General features: G+C 35.3%; 1 long non-coding RNA gene across 1 annotated transcript in view; it reads right to left on the bottom strand.

Annotated features, from left to right (window-relative positions):
* Nucleotides 1-13,528, bottom strand: part of LOC145683422 (uncharacterized) — a 43,711-nt gene extending 30,183 nt beyond the window's left edge. The window contains exons 1-3 of the long non-coding RNA XR_014131089.1: nt 13,343-13,528; nt 6,423-6,562; nt 5,277-5,377 (exon numbers count right to left, since the gene is read on the bottom strand). This is a non-coding gene — a long non-coding RNA (uncharacterized LOC145683422). The remainder of the gene's footprint in view (nt 1-5,276; nt 5,378-6,422; nt 6,563-13,342) is intronic.
* Between the last annotated feature and the right edge of the window lie 3,890 nt (nt 13,529-17,418).

The following is a 17,418-nucleotide window of genomic DNA, read 5'->3' as shown; positions in this document are numbered from 1 at the left end:
CTAGAATAGGGTTGAATATAAGATATTGACAAAAATTTTAGCTGCTAATGAGCACTAGAAATATGGGAAAACGAAATAGAAATATGAATGTGGGAAAGCCATCTATAATATAATTTGATAGTTGCAAGACCGATATTTTTTCGAAATAGATGGAGGAACAATAGTTATGACTTCAACTATGCAAATCGAGTTAGGAGGGATGTTTTTATGGCATTTCAGATCATGTCCACCATCTTGAAATCCGCCATATTGGATCGACGTCAATTTTTTTCAAATGGAAGGAGGGCCATGTGAGGTATCAAACAACAATGATTTTTTCCACCCAATCTCAGACACTAATTAGTTTGTCCATATCTAGAACGGTTTACGACTTACAGTTCTTTCAATGTTGAAAAGTTCGTTGTTTGTAACAGATAACAGATAACTATAGTGACAATGAACATAGCTCCAGAGACAGCATTCTTACAGAACAGAATTACGGTATTTCAAGAAATGAATGTTCTCAGCATTCATAAAGTGGTTCTGACCTCGCCACTTCGTGTGTGCGTTTGTAGATTCAAACTGAAACTATAAGCAGTTGGGGCAGCACTATGAAGAGAATAGCAATATTGGTTGCCAATGGCATTCCTAGTAGTAGCTACGGTATAAGGTAGAAGCTTACGTGCATCGTGTACGATTCTACAGTGACAAACTCTTTGTAAGGAGACAAGTGCAGGAAATATATTATTCTCACTGTGAGTTCTACCCGTGAACTTGGAAGTGTTTGAGAAATAGTTATTTCGTTTATTGCATTAAGCCTGTAATTCTGTGAGGTGCGTACGTGTGTGTGTGTTAGAGAGAGTGTGTGCAGGCAACAATTCTAGACTAAAAAACGACACACCATGGCGTTAAATAAGGCAAACATTGCTATGTACCTCCTGCAGCAGTTACAGACATTACGGTTCAAGCACAATGCAACAAATATATCAGAACAGGAAAAGTAACCGCAGATGACATAATTAGATTCTTAGCGGATGAAGAATTGGAATTCGAAATGGAATAAACTCTGGATATTCTAGAGGAGGCACATCATGAGAAAAACAATCAAGAAGCTAGTGTGAAAGCGGAATGATATGTGAATTGCTATTGGTCGAATACAGGGAGCAGGAATTTACTTATGCACGCTTTCAATATTTCCGGCATTAACTTTTGTGATATTTGTGACGCTTCAATTTTTATTAGGTGCTCATGGTACTCTGCAAAATTCTGTTTTGACCATTTTATGAATGCTGAGGACTTGCATTTCTTGAACTGCCGTAATTTTGTCCAGTAAGAATGCTATCCCTGGAGCTATATTCATTGTCACTATAGTTATCTGTTATCTGCTACAAACAACGAACTTTTCAACATTGAAAGAACTGTAAGTTGTAAATTGTTCTAGATATGGACAAACTAATTTGTGTATGAGATTGGGTGGAAAAAATCATTGTTGTTTGATACCTCACATGGCCCTCCTTTCATTTGAAAAAAATTGACGTCGATCCAATATGGCGGATTTCAAGATGGCGGCCATGATCTGGAATGCCATAAAAACATTCCTCCTAACTCGATTCACATAGTTGAAGTCATAACTATTGTTCCTCCATCTATTTCGAAAAAAATATCGGTCTTGCAACTCTGAAATTACATTGTAGATGGCTTTCCCACATTCATGTTTCTATTTCGTTTTCCCATATTTCTAGTGCTCATTAGCAGCTAAAATTTTTGTCAATATCTTATATTCAACCCTACTCTAGGACAATAGTTGTTTCCTTTTGCTAACGCAACGGCGAAGTGGTGAGGTCTACTTGTGAGTTGAATTCCGGACTTCTCGATAGAAGCGCAAAAGCTCCAGTCAATCATGTTTGTTGTGTAGTTGTATTTATCTTAACTTAAATATATTCCGTAGTCCTTTTTTGTGTGTGTTGGTGGGGTGGGGAGAGTTCCATAATGATATGAAGGGTGTGAGCCAAGAACATGGTAACTAACAAATTTTCAATTGCTGAGTTACGCAGCATCAGATAGGCAGCAACACATACCGCTTCGTTTAATCCCTCATGTATAGACTTATGTCAAAAATCAGCTTTCCGACTTTCAAAATGGATTGTGCAGCAGAAAATTTCTAATTTCTTAAAATAGTAAAATTATGGGTTACCATGTTCTTATCTCACACCCTTCATGTTCAATCCCTCTTGTTAAAAATACAGAAAACTTGAGGACTGAATAAACCGTGATGGTGCTTATATAAAACTGTAGAATTTCAAGAATATACAAAACCAAAAGCTCTAGGTGTGCAGCCTTTAAGTGTATCATGTACATCTAAGTATTTTTCTTATGTTTTATTTTAATTTTATTTTGTTCCAAAAAGAGGGTATGGAATATTTTGAAGTAAAAATACTACATAGAATTTTGCTACTTATTTGAGTATTTTTTTTAAAAGAAGTATTTACTTTTAGGGTTGGCTGGTTTACACCAGCTGTTTTTCTTCTTTTTTTTAAAAAATAAACAACTGGTTTAAACCGAAAAAAAAAAATAAAAAGTACGAAAAATGCGAATCGTGGGAACTTCATGGTGACGTTTCCACACATCAAACCATCTGCATTAGTTTTATTTCGTTTTCGCCTTTTAATGAAGGTGTCCCATGTTCAATTCTCGGTCGAACCACAACCCTTCTTTCATGCGTAAACAAAGTAGCGGTTCGGATGTGACTTTAAGCGAAAGTCTTCTCCTTGATAACCTCGGTATTACGTAAGGATATTAAGCCTGAACATACGAAACGAAACTAAATTGTATATTTCTGCTTGCCTGAATGTCTGTTGTTTTATAAAGAAGCCAAGGTTGCTTAAATATACTGATATAAATTGACAAAATTTATCGATTGCCTACGTAGCTTCCCTACATTAGCTTGGATTGTATTTTCAATGATATGTACGCACTAAATTTGTAATTTAATACCTCAGTTTTAGCGTACTGATTATGATACGTTGACCTTTAAATTTTACATGCAAAGCAATAACAGGATTTTTTCCGTTATTGTTTTACATTTAGAGTAATGACGGGATTTTCCCCGATGGCTAGGGCGGGAGTTTCTCAATTTAAGAAATTTACTGACCGGACTTCTTTAAGCTTATGTGACCTCTTCCAGCATAACCCCGTTGTTGCATAATAACACCAAGGCGAAACAAACTTATTTCTGTCAATATGTAATATAAATACATAAAGCAAAATATCTAAACCCAAAAAAACCTGGTTTAAACCAAAAAAGCCTAGTTTAAACTCCCCCCAAAAAACGGGTTTTTCGCATTTTCAAAAACAACCATGGCTCTTCCAACCCTGCTTACTTTTGTATGTAGGAGGTTAAAAAAAAATCTTATTATATACATTGGTTAATCCTTTGGAATTCATAATGTAAATATGTTGAGAAGTAAAACTGTTTGAAATATCTTTTCGAAATTCATGGTTTATTTTCGAGGTTTTATATTATTATCGGCATCAACCACTAATTAAATGACTTTATGTGTTGTAGAGAAGCGAAACAAAATCTGGTTTATCAATTTAAAGCAGAATTTTCAAAAAAGCCCAAAATTTCCCAAGCAAAAAAGCGAAGCAGTTTTCTTCCAAAAAAGCCGGGTTTTTTTCGAGCCCTTGCATCTCTACTTAGGAGTATTAATGGACGCTCAATTTGGATTTAAACTTCATCGGAAGTGTTACTGTTCATCTCAGTGACCCAAAAACTATGAATTCGATACTAATATCGGCCATTTTCGATCATTTTTATATATCTCTCCGCCCTCAGGTTGCGGGGATGAATTTGGATTTAAATAGCATCCGAAGTGTCAATGTTCATCTCAGCGACCCCGAAAGCTATGGGTTCGGCACGCTGCCAAAATATCTTGAGCCGTGGCAAAAGTGCGAACTAAAGCTCACACCCTCAATACACCCACACGTTCAGCCAATAAAGGTTCAACTGTTGCAAAGCGAGACAACCTCAGAGCGAAAGAGAGTGGAATTCCTTCAGCCGATAGCACCGCCTGGAACGGACGACTAGCTGTCAAGTCAATGTGGTATATTTATAATAACGGTCATTTTCGATCGTTTTTATATATCTACTCCTCCCTAACTCAAGTTGCGGCGTTGAATTTGGATTTAAACGACATCGGAAGTGTTACTGTTCATCCAAGCTATCTAAAAACCTATGGATTCGACACTAATATAGGTCATTTTCGATATATCTCCCCCTTTCTTTCTCCAAGTTACACCTTTAAAGTGAAGTGATAAAAGGCATCCTTGGTCCGAATATCATCTATGTTGAAAATTTTATCGAGATCGTTCTAGTGGTTCAAGAGTTGTTAAGTTACAAATATATTTTATTAATTTTTGTATATATAGATAATCTGTCGCACTATAAAACATATATTTATTTACATACAAAGTTTTGTACATAAAGTTTATATAGGTTATATTAGAATATTAAATAATAGTAATTATATGTTTTGGTTCATGAGTATCAGTGAAATTTACCTACTGCTCTCTCTTTTAAGAAGCAATTTGGTTAAAATCATCAGATTGCACCTGATCAAAGAGTACATTAAAAACTCAGTTTCATTCAAGAGCCCTATTTGTTGCAACAGAAACGCTTCACGATTATAGATGTTCTTACAGCCGTAAAATTTCTGTAATTAATGCACAACCATGAAAAAGACCAAAAAGCGCATAAAGGAAATGAGTGCAGACTATTAATTTTCAAGAATAATTACAAGTTTTATTTTCGAATGGTTCTTTTTTTTTTTTTTTTTTTTTTTAAATATTCACAATATTGAAATTTCTCAACTTACATTTTTCACGCGTTCGGGAAAAAAGGTTCCATTACTAGTAAAATTAACCTAATACAAAGATTTTTGTTATTTTCCCATTTTTTTCCGGAAAGAAACCGGAAAAGACTGATTTTAGCAACAAGTTCAAAATTTCCGGAAATTTTACAACACTAGTCCTTGCGAAATTGACGATTAATGGATGGTTTTTATCTGTAACCCTTAGGTCATTTCTGTGGCTTCTAGAGACGACTTCCTTATTAGTTTTTATTTCCAGATGTTCTTCGAACAAGGAAGCTTTTGAGCCATATTAGAATTCGATACTCGAATTTTTTTTCACTCCATCCTAATATACATACTTAATATAATGTTAGCGTTGATGGTAGCACAACACAATATTAAGTAACTATTATTAGTGATTAGGAAACAATTAGGTACTGTACTTACTGCACAAAATACGGTGTTTCCATCATACGTCATCAAACAGATTTCACGATTTCCTATCCTTCCCTTAGTTATGCATGGATTTACATCTCCAGGGCAAGGTTCTGAAAAAGTAAAAATAAACATGTTAAGAATTAGATATTGTGGATCAAACCTCGAACTATATTCATAAAATATTTATACTTTCTTCGGATGACGTGAATACGAAAGTTGTTGAGTTTGCTAGTAATTTGTAAGTTAAATAATATGTAGCCGACAAATGATAACGAAAAGTAAAAGTACTCACGTTTTCCGGTGCATAAATATGGCTGAGCATGCGAAAAAGGAGTAAGCATACGTTACTGCTTTCAATCACTCGTTCAATCGTTTACCGAAACAAGGACTCGGAAAATGTTTTATGCCTTGTATATCTACGCATAATTAGGCCTACACTTCGAAAGGAAATCTTCTTTCCTTCTAGTGCTACACAACTATTTACTTGATTTTTCCATACTCAAGCATTTTGTACGATTTTGAAGGATTCTTCAAATTATACTTGGATGGAGAATTCATGAGTTCGTTCTTATCTTAGACTCTGATTACGTTTTGTATGTCTATTTAGAACTTTTGTTCTTAGTTCAGAATTTATAGATGCTTAAAAATGTGCTTAGGGAAACAAGTTTGCTTATGACCAATCTGATTAAACTAAGATTACATTGATGAGATTGGTTGATGAAAACACCTTACGGGTTTATTTTACTTGTTTTAGATGAGTTTAAAGAGATAGAAAAAATAAAATAGAGACTGTTTGTAGCATTTTTGTTTGTTTGAATGTTGATTTTTATTCTCCATCTATATAAATTAATGATTAAATTTTACAAATGCGTGTCCTATGAGAATAGAGTACTGTACTTCAATAAAAATATTCTCACATAAGGCGAAATAATAAAATCATAAGAGTGAGTGGCAAATTGTGAAAACCAATGCATCCCTACAAGTACAAAACGCTAAAGCATTGTAGCTGTTAGTCACCAGTGACTGATTCGTCCTGTATTCTTTCTTTCTTTGTGACGGGAAAGGCTGGAGATTGGACTCCAAGAATTTGTCTTTCCATAGGAGTCTGACATGCATGCACATAGACTGTAACAAATATAGAAACTAACAACTTACTGAAGACTGCATTTTCACCCATTTTTCTGTTCTCTGCAGATCTTTGGAATTTTCTGTAATGTGGATTTATATTTATTTCCACTGTAACGGCAATCATCATTAAAAGGACAAGCAAGTACTTCATCTTCCTTTCAGAGGTTCTGTAATAAAACAAAATTCCCCCATAATCATATTCTGTACAGCAAAAGCATACTAATTTTGTGTATCTGTCTGTGTGTCAATGTACAGATGGTTATTCAAATAATAAAAAAGCCATTAGAAAGTGCAACTTATGTCACAGATAACTTGCAGAACAGTTATGATTCATCATGAAACGGAGGGATATAAGTCATGGATAATTGCAAGAGAAATTATTATTCTATTCCTTACACTATGCTGCAACAGTTCCGTTAGTAACGATGAAGGAGATCTTATCCGGATACTGAGCTGAGTAACTGACCAGAGGTATTGCATAATGCTGATGTCTTAGCATTGTAAGATATTGTCCTTCATCCTGATGTTCATAAAACCACAACTCAACATTTACGGCACTGATTAGCGCATTTTCGTCTTGAAAAGTTGAGTCATTGCCCGAAAAGAACTTCTGAACCATAGGATGCACGTGCATACCTAAAATGTTTCGATAATCGTTGATAGTAATAGGTCCTGCGAGAGTTATCACAGAACCCTGATAATATAATTAAATTTTACAGGACAAAAACAACACAGAGCTACTGCAATATTTCATTTTACAGAGGAGACAGTCGGTATTATAGGTTTCTATAGGAGTCTCATATAAAAGAAAAAACGCTGGTATTGTACGAGTAAAATGAAATTAAAATAATCGGACCGTAGTATATATCTATATCTATATCTATCTATCTATCTATCTATATCTATATATATACAGTATATATATATATATATATATATATATATATATATATATATATATATATATATATATCCAATCATTGGATATCCATTGGTTGTTAGGTACATTTTTGTTGCGCTTGTTTCTGATTGTCAACGGTTTGGAAATTGTAAGCCGACAGTATATGCTCAGGTTGTGGGACTCGCATGAACTGTGGTTATCACATAGGCTGTTCCAGCTGATAATAAAATTCCTTAGTTACTTTTACCGCATTTGCAGTATGGTCCTTACATTCTTCATAAGTACTCATAAGGACTCAACATATCGGTCAAGATAGACTTGTACAAAAGTATCCATGGACTCATAGTTAGGCTTTTTTAAATTTCAGAGAGGTCTCTTGTTCAGATCAACATCAGGAAGCATCTCTTAAGCTAACTTGACATACTTCAGGCAATCAAGTAACACTTCACAAACGACAATCAGTCGTTGTTTACATATCCTCACTGTTCCCATAAAATGGATTACATGCGGTTAATTATAGGAGTTTTATTATTTTCATAACATTTCTATGCTTTACATCTTAAAATCTATATATTTAGACTGAATGAGGATATACATACACTATCTACCAAAACGTTACCTGTCAGTCTGCTAGGACATCGCCATAAAGAATCTAGAGCAACCTGCATGACGCCAGTCATTTGTTTCGATGCAGAAGATATTATCAGTGATCGTGTGACAGGAGTTAGTTTGACTGAGAAGGGCGCACAGACAAGAACTTAGTGAGTTCGATAGGGGAGTCATCATCGGCTGTCATATTGCGGATTTGTCGAATGGTGCAATTAGTGCTCAATTACGACACCCAAAATCAACGGTGGGTGATGTGAAACGGAAATGACACGTTGTCACCAGTGTCCTTAAAGGGCCCGACGACCCAAGAAATTGACGGACGGACGGGCAGACAGAGTGCTGAAACGAGTGGTATCCAGCAATAGCCGTAAAACTCCAACTGCCATCCAGCACGAGTTCCACATTGCGTTGGGCACATCAATTTCACTGAACACTGTCAGGACAGAACTGCATGCACTTGGTTTCCATTTTAGAGCAGCTATCCAAAAGCCACACATCACACTAACGAACAAAGCTAAGAGGTTGGCATGGTGTAAAGTACATCAAAATTGAACCCTAGACCAATGGAAACGTGTGTTGTGGAGTGATGAATCACGCTACACGTGTTTCATGTCAGATGATAGGGTGCGAGTGTGGGGACAACCCGTGAAACGCTCTTACCAGACTGCATTGTGCCAACAGTGACATTTAGTAGTGATGGTGTAATGGTGTGGGGTGCATTTTGTTGGTTCGGCGTAGGCCTGCTTGTTGTTGTGCCTGGTAACATGATGACTGCAAATTATCTTGACATTTTGGACAATTCAGTGCTTTCCACATTGTGGAAATTCTTAGGAATGGACGCATGTTACTATCAGGATGATAATGCCCCTTGCCATAAGGTTGCCAATGTTATGTCGTAGTATGACGAAAAATATGCAACGACTCCAGTGGCCTACTCTGTCGCCTGATCTGATCCCGTGGAACATCTGTTGGATGAATTGGAGCGGCGTTTAAGGTTCTGACCAACTCGTCCAAATTCACCTGCCGCACTTGGAACTGCCTTGCAGGAGGAATGAGCTGCCATCCCACCTGATACCAACAGTAACTGGTGGAAAGCCTTTCCCGAAGGATACATGCTGTAACCCAGGCCAAAGGAGGCCATACCTGATATTAGGTACGTCAAAGTTTGCTTCATTCAGAAAGTTGTGGGGTGACCTGTGACTTTTTGGTAGATAGTGTAATTTACAGAAACGTACATTTAAAAGATGGTGCCCAACCCGATGAGCTTCACAAATTGAGGCTGTTAGGGCTTTGAAAAGTCGTTTCAAAGATGTTTTACAAGTTTTGAGCAAAATAATGCTTACTTCTAAGAAATCTAAGGAGCAAAGTGATGCCAAATCTCTGCTCTTGAAATTAGAAAATTTTGAATTCATAGTTCTGTTGGTGGTTTGGAAGGAAATTCTTTCTCGTTTAAATAAGGTTTCGAAAGAACTACTGTCCATTTTAGTAGATTTAAATGTAGGAGTGAATTTTTAAGTATGGCAAAGAAAAAGCCTTGTGCGACTTCGAAACAGCTGGAACGATAGTGCATTACCTATAGCAAAAGCTGTTGCTGATAGCTGGGGAGAGTCTCGCAAATTTCTAGACAAAAGAAATCGAAAAGTCTTATATATATATATATATATATATATATATATATATATATATATATATATATATATATATATATATATATATATATATATATATATAGCTTGCGATAAACCTATAAGAAATGCAGAATATAAATTTCGGTTGACTGTTTTTAACAGAATAGTGGATACTCCAACAGGACAACTGGAACACAGTATTGCAGGATTTGAGTTTGTGGAAAAGTCATTCAAATATTTGTTTTCTAAAAATATGTTTAAAATGTCAGAATTAGAATTGAAAGATTCGGCCAAAAATGTGTGTACAATTTATACTGAAAACATAGGTAACGATTTGATGAATGATACAATCTTTTTAGAAATGAATTTAAAGAAAGTTTGGAAAGTTTGACTACAACAAGTGAATTGTTTGATTTACGTGTAACATCTGTAATGGCAAGCTATTTATTAGAGGTTAATACTGCGTACGTCTTGTTCCTGACATTTTCAAAGTTAAAAATAAATCAAGTTCTTCTTACGGTCTAGTATGTCTCAAGAAAGATTTGATAAGTTGCTCATTATCTATCTATTAAAATGCTACAGCTAAAAAAAATTAATAGCGACCGAGCTCTCGCCTATAACCTTAGCTTTCAAACCTTTGATTTAATGTTTTCTGTGATTTCACGTTTATAACAAAGACAAATATTTTTAAAAGAGTGTGCTTTAAATAAATTACTTAAAGAAATATTTTTCACAAAATTTATCCTTTTAAATTATTGTTTAAAGGTCTTTGCCTTTAATAAGTCTTCTCCAAAATAAATGCAAATGAATTGTGCTGCCATCTTTGGAGCTCTTTTAAACTACGTTTATATGTTTATGGGCAATCATTTCGACAATGAGATCTCGGAAACTACAGGCTCTAGAAAGATGACGTTTTCACTGATCGATTGCAAATTTCATGTAGATTGTCCAGTTCTAATTGAATATTAAAAAAACATGGGCACTATTTCTTTATTACATTTTTAGGGGTACATTGGAAGTGTTGAAATTAAAAAAATATCACATCCTAAGCATTATACACTCCAACACCACACTGTTGTATATAGGGGTTGTATAAGTCTCAGGCGTTTGTTTCATGGCCAAATAATAATGAAAAAGGAAGGATTTCTCCAGTCTAAGATGAACCTTTTTTGGGGGGAGCGTTTTGCCCAATGAACATCATATATAACTGACATTATAATTAATTGTGTATGTAATGTATTTGCTTATTACATACTGCATGCAAGAAGAAAGAAAACACTGGCCATACATGAATTAGAAACTCCAACCGAAAGCAGGCTCAAATCTTGCAAACGGTGTGAGATATTGAGAAAAATAATCGAAAAAAGTCTCCCCTTTATGATACTCCTTGGCTTTTTTTAATCAATACGTCTTTCACTTGTGTCTGTAAAGGGACATGTACAGACGTTGTAAGGAATTATAAGGAGATTTATGCTTATATGCGAATGATGCGCTGTGTAGAGAGCGCAGGTTCAGCTACTTTCAATAGAAAATGAAACTGCTAAACAATTGGATAAAGAAACGTTAGTTGACAACTTTACGGCAATGAAAACCCGTAAGTATTCATTCCCACTGTAAACATACACAATAGAACGCAAGATAGAGCAGGAATAAACTTGAACACACAAGACGGTGAGTCCGTCAGTGACTAACGTCTTGTGTTTCTTTTCAAACTCTTCCACGTCCAAGGCGCCGATCCTGGGGGGGGGGCCTAGTGTATTTATGAATATACAATATTTTGCATAATTTGAATGTAATTTGTCTTAACATTCTCATATATATATAACTTCTGCGTCTGAGTGCCCTCCTCCCCAAATTTACTGAGAAATCGGCGCCTTTGTCCATGTCTTATGATGGTTTTCTTTCTTGTGTGTGTGTTCCTCAAACGTACTCCTGCCCGCTGGATCAAGTAATGGAAAATTAACGTTATCATCAACTATTGTGTTTTTTTTTTCTCAAAAATGTATAACTATTCTAAATAAGCAATTCGAGTTCAATAGGTGTTTAGCAAAATTATTCCATTATTATAATGTTTATCTCAAAATCTTTATTTGTTAAGTACAACTCTTAAATCTGAGTCCTGATACCACTAAGATTCTTTGTACTTTTCAAGCTAAGGGCCCACCACCTTCATTGTCTATGGGCCTCACCTGTTTTTGTTAGCTACTGCTTCTAGGCTGCGGGACAAATATTAAAATTTTAGTCTCAATTGAGAGACATTTCCTTCATTGAGGAAGATCTATTTAACCTGTTGCTGAGTTGAAAAAGAAAATGATAAGTAACTCAGTCAATGATCGTCTCTTCATACAGGCTTAAATTTTTCAATTGTTTAACAAGTTTTATGCAACAATAAATGATCGGTGTAGGTAAGTAGTTATCGCATTGGATTGTTACCCAGGCCCGGATTCAAATCCAGGAAAGTTCGAAACTTTTAACATACTCCAATTTCAATTTCAGCCTATACTCAGTGTAATACATAAAATAGTGTTCGATGGAGAATAAAACAGACGTTCAAGTGACGAAATTGACAAGAAATTGCAGTAAGAAATTGCAGTAAGAAATTGCAGTAAATTGCATGAATGAAGAAAAAAGTTACAAACTTATGTCTTTCAATGTATCAGATTTCATACTTTTAGTTAATTTCAACCATTTTTTTAAAACTCATTTACGATCAGCAGTTTTTTCTTCTTACGTCTAGTATGCAGTGAAATGTACATTATGCTCACGAGTTATAGTGTCTTTGATATATGACACTAATTGGACAACACACTCAAAACAATATAGATTATTCTTAAATTGGAGTCTTACCTGTGCATCAACTGCACAGCAAAGGCCTGTTCTGGTGCTCACCGGTTTACCAATTGTCGTCTTCTGGTTAAAATGTTAGATGTAAATTTTCATGTTCCTGTCCAGGTACTTGTGATACCAGTAAAAGTACTGGACTCAAACTAATGGAGTTATAGCAGTCAGAGCGGAGAAACTTTTGTAGTTAACTTTCCTTTCTTCACATTTTTCTCATAAACTTTTCAAAATCTACGTTTTTTTTTGTTTTTTTTTTGTGTTTTTTTGTCTGTATTGAAAGACCCTTCATAACTTATCATATAATGTACTGTTTATTCATACTTTTAAACTTCTACTTCCACTTTTTGTATTGATGCACTTTATGTTTTAGTGTAAAATAGCGTGAAGACTGCTTTTGAAAATTTTCAAAATTAAAACAAGTTGAGAATACACGAAAAGCATTGACAGAACGAACTTAAAAAGAATATTTTGTTTCGAAATTTATATGAAATTGTATATTAAATTTATTTGAGTAAATTTAGTAGATAATACAATATAAATTACTAAATTATAAGCTAAATTATAATTGTAATAATAAGAATAATTAGAAAATTATAATACAAATTGTAGGCTATTAATTAAATGAAAAAATATGATAATATTTAAATCTCCCGAAATCGGAACTTTTTAGTCAATATCCCAGGAACGGTAAGAGTGATGCGAAAAATTGCATCACTTCTTTCGTATAGTTTTTCATGCTTCACCGAATGGAGGGCTCAAAATTGAAAAATTCGCAAATAAGACACACACACACACCAGAGAGAGAGAGAGAGGGGAAGGGGGGGGAAATTCAGTAACGAACTTTGTAAGTTCGTTGATAAGTAACTTGTATAAATAATTGAAGATACATCATTCGAGCGTGAAATAATCATATTTAGCAAATACTATTTACTCTATATATGTTATATGAAAAGCGTGTTGTAACTTACCGAATAAAATCCAGAAGTAAAGCCACACTACTATGTGTTTCTCTTTATGTCCAGATTTGATTATGAGCTCTAAGCATGCACAAAATTTACTTAAGCTATTTTTATGATTCTTTGCTATGTCATCTATCGCATTTGCGCATTTTAATCTCCGAAAGAACGGAAATATATAATAATTGTATTAAACTCTGGTATTGTGTTTCATAGTGCTAAGACAGGAAATATGAAACATCTCATTTCCTTTCTTTGTCAAACAAAAGCGGGGTCAGAATAAAGCACTAACATACTTGTTTGTGATATTGTTTTTATTGAAATAGTTGATTGATTATATAATGCATTGACTTCCAGGTACTTAAAGAAAAACTATACTATTTTTCTAAGTTCTGTGAATGAGTTTCAATTATATTATTTGCGTATAATTGAACAGAGAAAATGTCCAAATATGAAATATGTACTAATTGATAGACCTGATTAAGCCGAACAAAATTATTAATATTGTGCAATAACTACGCCACCTATTAAGATAAAGCTTACTGAAATATAGCTTCTTCAAAGTTTCCGTTAGCTACAAAACAGAAAAAAGTATGCTTATCTCTTTAACCTTAATTTTGGTTTAACTAAACTATGTTTATAGACCAGACAACCACGAATAGATAAATCACATCGAGCTGAACCAAATGATATGGCTGATTGCAAATTTTCACGAGAAGTTTTCGAAGAAAAAAAACCGAAAAAAATGTATCGCTAAAAGTAACTCATTATTTGTCAAGAATAATTTACAGTTTTGTTCAGGAAGAGAGAGATTATTTACCTAGATATGTGTGAAATTTGTATCTGCATTGTTTTAACAGTGATACAAATTCCTCCCACTAAAAGCGAAATATGTACTACTTTGAATAGATACTTTAAATTCTGAAGTACGAATGACTAAACTACCGTAGATTGCTTGTTATGCGAAAACATTTCTTCATGAACTATTCTGTAAGACGGAAGAACAAAATTCCTACATGAAATTCGTATAAGAGAGAAAGGTTTAAAAAAATCGCAGACGAAGCTTTTCGAAATAATGAAATTCGTGTCTCGCAGCTTTCAAGCAGTTAGACTCATGACCTACAGACCTGCTGAGGAGGACAGACTCATAACCTGGAAAGACCTGTGACCATAGCCGCTGACTTGTCAAAATGGTTGGTGGGCTCAATCACATATAGTCGTTGAAGATGTGAATCCTCGTATGTCCAATTTTCGCAATTTTGAGTTTCTGGCATAAACCTGATAAGAAAGCAATAACTCATGTTCTAGCTAACCCTCGTGCGTCACAAGACATAGATTGCTGAGAAACAATCAATTACAGCGTTTGCTTGCATCTCGATTGCTGGTAACTTCAGGTGATACCTGGAATGCCAATGAGTTCGAAGTGTTGTAGTCGTATGTGCTGTGAAATGAAATGAAATCTTTCAGTTTTACGTCCTACGCGTATGCCGGTTAGGCTAAAGGAGACGGTGATTATGAGAAGTGAATGAAATGGTGGAATGAAGAAAGTGTGAGGAAACGGGAGAACCCTGAGAAAACCCACGAGCACGGTGTTTGTCCACCACAAAGTCCACACGGCGCGAGCTGGGGTCGAACCAGGGATCCCAAGCATCGGAGTGAACGCTCTACCACTGAGCCACCGCGCCCCCGTATGCTGTGATGACAGCAGCTGTATCAGTGTGTTTTAATGGATAAAACATCTTTTACAAGGTCGGAAATGTTAATACTGCGAATAGATATAGTGGCATTTTTTTCGTCTCCTGAAAAAGTAACACATTGGATATACGAAGTATCATCTTCAGCGATTACGTAAATGAATGAATGAATGAACGACTTCCTTTGTTTTTATAAAAGTTAAAATTACGCCTTTACATACAGTTTTGTAAGCAACTACTGGTATTACACTTTAATACAAATAAAATATAACATAAAAAGATTTTGGAAATGTTTGAAAGTCTCTTTATACTTGTTGCACCCCTTCACTTCTTTATAAACATGACATATTGAAAAGTTTCGTTTACATTAAGGAGCCTACCTAGTAATTTTATTTAATTATGTCTATAAACACTAACATAAATGGTAGGAAAATAGTTTTACTCTTTTGTTTTTGCTATACTATTTTATTTTTTAAATATTATTTTGTAATAATAATAAAAAATCACATTCTATGTGCACTAACAAGGAAAGTACTTGGGCTCGAACGGGTGAATATGCAGAAAAAGAAAAGCATGTGTAATGTTAGCATCCTGGAAGCAAACAGCAATGACCGTTTCTCTGCAAGATGCTGTAAACGTCCGCAAGAGTAGGGCAAAGTAGAATACGTGCCATAAATTCAAGGCGTCTATTAAGTCTGACCCTGGGCCATTTTTGCGGAAAAGGGTAGGGTGGATGGAAAAATCGGCAAACACGTATCCAATTATTTTTAGGGACACGCAGTTCGAATGAAAAAATTGTGTCCCACGGTCAGCCGGAGGGTCCCAGACACGTCAAAATGTCAACACAGTTGTCAGGAAAGAGTCTGCCACCACCATTTTGCATAGGGTGCTTATAGAGACTCGGGACTTGTCGCAGTTCTTTTTCTTTTCAAAACAACTTTCAAACGATATACAACTTGACCCCCTTACTATTTGGAAATTGTGAGGTGGACCCTGTCTGCGACCCTCCGGGGAGCCTGGGACAATAGGTTTTATTTAACACGAGTGCCGCGAAAAATAACGGGATACGTGTGTGCCGATGTTTCCATCCACCCAACCGTTTCCGCAAAAAAAAAAAAAAAAAAAAAAAAAAAAAAAAGGAACGGGGTGAGATTTTATAGACGTACTAAAGTGTGACACATGCTCTTGCGGACGTTTACACCATTTGCAGAGAACAAACACTACTGTTTGCTTCAGGGGTACTAACATTACACATGCTTTCATGTTTATGCGTATTTGCCAGTTCAGGAAAGTACGTGAGCTCGACCGAACAAATACGCTTAAAAATAAGAGTATGAATGGTATTAGTACCCCTAAAGTGATAGGTGAGGTCAGTTTGTCTGGAAGATGGTGCAAACTTGCACCAATAGATGTTTCTACATAGTGACAGAGAGCCCACCTTATGTCTACACTACAGTGCTCCCAACTGTGAAGCAACAAACGCTTGTTGTTAGGATGAGGGAAGTTTGAATATGTAATGAGACGTCAAGTGGTGCGGAGGGTGATGATCAATCCAATGATTGTACGGCGGTTGGTTGGAGTGAAAGTGCGTCGCAAGATACGTCATGAGGAAGGAATTAGTCTGGAAGATGACATATTTGGATGTTTTCTAGAAGAATTAATTATGCAAAAATTTGGAAATCAGATAGAAACCGAAAGTCTCCCAACGTTAGAGCACAGTTGTGAAGATTGTGAAGAGAATGAAGAGGAAGAAGTGAGAACGTATAATGACAGAGTAAGTCCTACAAAAGACAATGAAAGTATCCAGAGTTATTACAAACTATCGCAGAAAGGATTTAATGTCGGCAATGTGATCACACACTTTAGTGGTGCTACACTAGAGAACATATTCGAGGATTATCACTTGCACAGATTCAACTTATACAAAAAAAAAAAAAAAAAAAAAAAAAGGAACGATTTCCAAAACTGAAGACAAAATGTGATATTAAATGCTTGTTACAATATGTAGCAAAGAAACAGCAAAACACAGGTGCGTTCACAGGAAATTGTACACTAAGTTAAAGACAATCAAGCAGGGTACTACACCAAAAGTTTGATGAAACGCGAGATATGAAACGCTTCCATTATTGGCACTTACAACTTTGGGCGATGGAAATACCCAGAAATATTGGACTGTCGAATTTCACAGCTTCAGTAGGATTTATTACAAATTTGAAGGGACAATACGGAATAACATCCCGTAGAATCACTGTGTTACAATCACGGAAAGAACATGACGTGTCACGAGTAAATTAGTATATCAGGAGTCATCAAAAGTCATCTCATTGAAATTTGTGTGGAACTGTGATCAAAGCCAATTCAACCACGAACTATCGTCAGACCCTACATTGTCAA

Source organism: Thermobia domestica, chromosome 4, assembly GCF_964235325.1.
Source record: "Thermobia domestica chromosome 4, izTheDome1.hap1.1, whole genome shotgun sequence".
Taxonomy (NCBI): Eukaryota; Metazoa; Arthropoda; class Insecta; order Zygentoma; family Lepismatidae; genus Thermobia; species Thermobia domestica.
This window is presented reverse-complemented; position numbering and strand designations above follow the sequence as displayed.